The following is a 6,352-nucleotide window of genomic DNA, read 5'->3' as shown; positions in this document are numbered from 1 at the left end:
AGACAGACAGACAGACAGACAGACAGACAGACAGACAGACAGACAGACAGACAGACAGACAGACAGACAGACAGACAGACAGACAGACAGACAGACAGACAGACAGACAGACAGACAGACAGACAGACAGACAGACAGACAGACAGACAGACAGACAGACAGACAGACAGACAGACAGACAGACAGACAGACAGACAGACAGACAGACAGACAGACAGACAGACAGACAGACAGACAGACAGACAGACAGACAGACAGACAGACAGACAGACAGACAGACAGACAGACAGACAGACAGACAGACAGACAGACAGACAGACAGACAGACAGACAGACAGACAGACAGACAGACAGACAGACAGACAGACAGACAGACAGACAGACAGACAGACAGACAGACAGACAGACAGACAGACAGACAGACAGACAGACAGACAGACAGACAGACAGACAGACAGACAGACAGACAGACAGACAGACAGACAGACAGACAGACAGACAGACAGAATTGTGTGTGGCATGTGTAACTGGAAACCAGTTCTCTCCTCTCTGGACCCTGAGATCATCCCACAGATTGAGGGGGATCTGACAGGGAACAGGGTGTCTCTCCCTGACCGCAGCCCAGATCAACACTCTCCATGACAGCCCTGTCAGAGACTGTGTGTGACCTCTGGATTAGTTTCATATCGCACAGACCTGGAGCCCACTGGGAAGGCTAATTACATGAGCTCATACTACACTTGTCCTGTATTAATGGTAGAAAGTTATAGCCATAATTTACAATGCTTCAATCAATGCAGGGTCTGGTAGTTCTGCTCTCCCATTGGATGGGATTGTAAAAAGGCCCGTTTTTTAGAAAATGACTCAAAATATAAACTTTAACTTATAAAGCCTGAGAAACAAGGTTCATGAAATTGACAACTTACAAACATCAGAAAACATTCATATTCTGGACATCTCTGAAACACACTTAGATAATTAATTTGATGATGCAGTAGTAGTTATACATGGTTATAGAATATATAGGAAAGATAGAATGCAAATGGAGGAGGTGTTGCTGTATATGTTCAGAGTCATATTCCTGTTAGGCTAGTCCTTTCAAATCAAATCAAATCAAATCAAATCAAATTTTATTTGTCACATACACATGGTTAGCAGATGTTAATGCGAGTGTAGCGAAATGCTTGTGCTTCTAGTTCCGACAATGCAGTAATAACGAGCAAGTAATCTAACTAACAATTCCAAAAAAAACTACTGTCTTATACACAGTGTAAGGGGATAAAGAATATGTACATAAGGATATATGAATGAGTGATGGTACAGAGCAGCATAGGCAAGATACAGTAGATGATATCGAGTACAGTATATACATATGAGATAAGTATGTAAACCAAGTGGCATAGTTAAAGTGGCTAGTGATACATGTATTACATAAGGATGCAGTCGATGATATAGAGTACAGTATCAACGTATGCATATGAGATGAACAATGTAGGGTAAGTAACATTATATAAGGTAGCATTGTTTAAAGTGGCTAGTGATATATTTACATCATTTCCCATCAATTCCCATGATTAAAGTGGCTGGAGTAGAGTCAGTGTCATTGACAGTGTGTTGGCAGTAGCCACTCAATGTTAGTGGTGGCTGTTTAACAGTCTGATGGCCTTGAGATAGAAGCTGTTTTTCAGTCTCTCGGTCCCAGCTTTGATGCACCTGTACTGACCTCGCCTTCTGGATGACAGCGGGGTGAACAGGCAGTGGCTCGGGTGGTTGATGTCCTTGATGATCTTTATGGCCTTCCTGTAGCATCGGGTGGTGTAGGTGTCCTGGAGGGCAGGTAGTTTGCCCCCGGTGATGCGTTGTGCAGACCTCACTACCCTCTGGAGAGCCTTACGGTTGAGGGCGGTGCAGTTGCCATACCAGGCGGTGATACAGCCCGCCAGGATGCTCTCGATTGTGCATCTGTAGAAGTTTGTGAGTGCTTTTGGTGACAAGCCGAATTTCTTCAGCCTCCTGAGGTTGAAGAGGCGCTGCTGCGCCTTCCTCACGATGCTGTCTGTGTGAGTGGACCATTTCAGTTTGTCTGTGATGTGTATGCCGAGGAACTTAAAACTTGCTACCCTCTCCACTACTGTTCCATCGATGTGGATGGGGGTGTTCCCTCTGCTGTTTCCTGAAGTCCACAATCATCTCCTTAGTTTTGTTGACGTTGAGTGTGAGGTTATTTTCCTGACACCACACTCCGAGGGCCCTCACCTCCTCCCTGTAGGCCGTCTCGTCGTTGTTGGTAATCAAGCCTACCACTGTTGTGTCGTCCGCAAACTTGATGATTGAGTTGGAGGCGTGCATGGCCACGCAGTCGTGGGTGAACAGGGAGTACAGGAGGGGGCTCAGAACGCACCCTTGTGGGGCCCCAGTGTTGAGGATCAGCGGGGAGGAGATGTTGTTGCCTACCCTCACCACCTGGGGGCGGCCCGTCAGGAAGTCCAGTACCCAGTTGCACAGGGCGGGGTCGAGACCCAGGGTCTCGAGCTTGATGACGAGCTTGGAGGGTACTATGGTGTTGAATGCCGAGCTGTAGTCGATGAACAGCATTCTCACATAGGTATTCCTCTTGTCCAGATGGGTTAGGGCAGTGTGCAGTGTGGTTGAGATTGCATCGTCTGTGGACCTATTTGGGCGGTAAGCAAATTGGAGTGGGTCAAGGGTGTCAGGTAGGGTGGACGTGATATGGTCCTTGACTAGTCTCTCAAAGCACTTCATGATGACGGATGTGAGTGCTACGGGCGGTAGTCGTTTAGCTCAGTTACCTTAGCTTTCTTGGGAACAGGAACAATGGTGGCCCTCTTGAAGCATGTGGGAACAGCAGACTGGTATAGGGATTGGTTGAATATGTCCGTAAACACACCGGCCAGCTGGTCTGCGCATGCTCTGAGGGCGCGGCTGGGGATGCCGTCTGGGCCTGCAGCCTTGCGAGGGTTAACACGTTTAAATGTCTTACTCACTTCGGCTGCAGTGAAGGAGAGACCGCATGATTCCATTGCAGGCCGTGTCAGTGGCACTGCATTGTCCTCAAAGCGGGCAAAAAGTTATTTAGTCTGCCTGGGAGCAAGACATCCTGGTCCGTGACTGGGCTGGGTTTCTTCCTGTAGTCCGTGATTGACTGTAGACCCTGCCACATACCTCTTGTGTCTGAGCCGTTGAATTGAGATTCTACTTTGTCTCTGTACTGGCGCTTAGCTTGTTTGATAGCCTTGCGGAGGGAATAGCTGCACTGTTTGTATTCAGTCATGTTACCAGACACCTTGCCCTGATTAAAAGCAGTGGTTCGTGCCTTCAGTTTCACACGAATGCTGCCATCAATCCACGGTTTCTGGTTAGGGAATGTTTTAATCGTTGCTATGGGAACGACATCTTCAACGCACGTTCTAATGAACTCGCACACCGTATCAGCGTATTCGTCAATGTTGTTGTCTGACGCAATACGAAACATCTCCCAGTCCACGTGATGGAAGCAGTCTTGGAGTGTGGAGTCAGCTTGGTCGGACCAGCGTTGGACAGACCTCAGCGTGGGAGCTTCTTGTTTTAGTTTCTGTCTGTAGGCAGGGATCAACAAAATGGAGTCGTGGTCAGCTTTTCCGAAAGGGGGCGGGGCAGGGCCTTATATGCGTCGCGGAAGTTAGAGTAACAATGATCCAGGGTCTTTCCACCCCTGGTTGCGCAATCAATATGCTGATAAAATTTAGGGAGTCTTGTTTTCAGATTAGCCTTGTTAAAATCCCCAGCTACAATGAATGCAGCCTCCGGATAAATCGTTTCCAGTTTGCAGAGAGTTAAATAAAGTTCGTTCAGAGCCATCGATGTGTCTGCTTGGGGGATATATACGGCTGTGATTATAATCGAAGAGAATTCTCTTGGTAGGTAATGCGGTCTACATTTGATTGTGAGGAATTCTAAATCAGGTGAACAGAAGGATTTGAGTTCCTGTATGTTTCCTTCATCACACCATGTCACGTTGGCCATAAGGCATACGCCCCCGCCCGTCTTCTTACCAGAGAGATGTTTGTTTCTGTCGGCGCGATGCGTGGAGAAACCCGCTGGCTGCACCGCTCGGATTGCGTCTCTCCAGTTAGCCATGTTTCCGTGAAGCAGAGAACGTTACAGTCTCTGATGTCCCTCTGGAATGCTACCCTTGCTCGGATTTCATCAACCTTGTTGTCAAGAGACTGGACATTGGCAAGAAGAATGCTGGGGAGTGGTGCACGATGTGCCCGTCTCCGGAGTCTGACCAGAAGACCGCTTCGTTTCCCTCTTTTTCTGAGTCGTTTTTTTTTTTTTGGTCGCTGCATGTGATCCACTCGGTTACACTGGTTGTAAGGCAGAACTCAGGATCCGCATCGCGAAAAACATATTCTTGGTCGTACTGATGGTGAGTTGACGCTGATCTTATATTCAGTAGTTCTTCTCGGGTGTATGTAAAGAAACCTAAGATGACCTGGGGTACTAGTGTAAGAAATAACACGTAAAAAAACAAAAAACTGCATAGTTTCCTAGGAACGCGAAGCGAGGCGGCCATTGAGGATCTCATGTCAGATGATGTGGAAGTAATATGGCTACTGGTTCATCTGCCTCACTTAAAGTCTATTCTTGTAGCACATTGCTATAGACCATTGAGTGCAACAATTGTCACGACTCCTACCGAAGGTGGCTCCCCTCCCTGTTCGGGTGGCGCTCGGCTGTCGTCGTCACTGGCCTACTAGCTGCCACTGATCCCTTTTCCCCTTTCTGTTTATTGGTTTCACCTGTTTGTGTTTTAGGCTGATTAGTCTGGCTTTATTTACCAGTAGGCCCGCCTGCTCTTTGTGCGGGATTGTTTTGTGTAACTTGTGTGCACGTCTGTGGGTTACGTGTTTCCCATTTTGTGGGTTTTGCTGGACAGTTTAAGTCCCCGTGTTTGGGGCATTTGTTTTGTTGTGCGCCCTGTGTTTTGTGGGGTTGGCTTATGTTCGCCGTTTTGTGCATTAAATATAGCACTACCCTGAACTCTCGGCTTCCTGCGCCTGACTTCTCACCCACTACACCCAATACATTACAACAAGTCAGTATTTGGACTATATATATCTATATGTGTGAAATGCTCAATAATGTATGTAATATCAACAGAGAAGTATATTTTCTGGGTGACCTAAATATTGACTGGCTGTCAACAAGCTGTCCACTCAAAAATAAGCTTCAAGCTGTAACCGATGCCTGCAATCTGGTTCAGGTTATCAGTCAATTTACCAGGATATTTACAAACAGAACAGGAACTAAATCATCCAACGTGTATTGACCAGATCTTTAACAATTCGGGAGACATCTGCTCTAAAGCAGTATCCACACCCATTGGCTGTGGTGATCTTAATATAATAGCTAGAAAAAGTTACTTGAAATGACACAAAGGATGATAGTAAAAAGCTTAGGAGTACCTTAATTAAATTAAATTCTAGGCAAAAAAGCAAACAAAGCTCATGCTTTCATTGAGGCAGATGGCTTGTTCATAACAAAACCCTTTGAGATTGCCAAGCACTTTAAGAACTTTTTGTTGACAAGTTTAGCAATCTTAGGCATGTCATGCAAACAACAAATGCTGAGCCTTCCTATTCATGCATAACAGACCAAATAATGAAAGACAAGTATAGTACTTTTGAGTTCCGTAAAGTTGGTGTGGAAGAGGTGAAACAATTGCTGCCATCTATAAATAACAAAAGCCATCTGGTACTGCCAACCTGGATGGTAAATTGCTGAAGTTGGTAGCGGAATACACTGTCTTCAATTTAAGCCTAGAAGACGATGTGTGGCCTCAGGCCTGGAGGGAGGCAAAGATCATTCCATTGCGCAAGAATAGCAAAGCAACCTTTAAAAATAGAACCATGTTGATTGCTGATAAAAAAAATGTAAAAAAATAAAATGCCCCCCCTCCTGTAACGATCTTCTTCATCTGAGGAGGAGTAGGAAAGATCGGACCAAAGTGCAGTGTGGTAAGTGTTCATGTTATTTTATTTAAACTGAACACAAACCAAAATAACAAAAAGAATGAACGAAAACGAAACAGTCCTGTCAGGTGCAGAAACACAAAACAGAAAAAAACTACCCACAAACACCAGGTGGGAACAGGCTACCTAAGTATGGTTCTCAATCAGAGACAACGATTGACAGCTGCCTCTGATTGGGAACCATACCAGGCCAAACACATAGAACTATAACACACAGAACAAATATAGAATGCCCACCCCAACTCACGCCCTGACCAAACTAAAATAGAGACAGAAAAAGGAACTAAGGTCAGGACATGACACCTCCATCCTTGACT

Source organism: Oncorhynchus tshawytscha, linkage group LG12, assembly GCF_018296145.1.
Source record: "Oncorhynchus tshawytscha isolate Ot180627B linkage group LG12, Otsh_v2.0, whole genome shotgun sequence".
Lineage (NCBI taxonomy): Eukaryota > Metazoa > Chordata > Actinopteri > Salmoniformes > Salmonidae > Oncorhynchus > Oncorhynchus tshawytscha.
The sequence above is the reverse complement of the archived record's forward strand: the minus strand, read 5'-3'. Positions refer to the sequence as shown.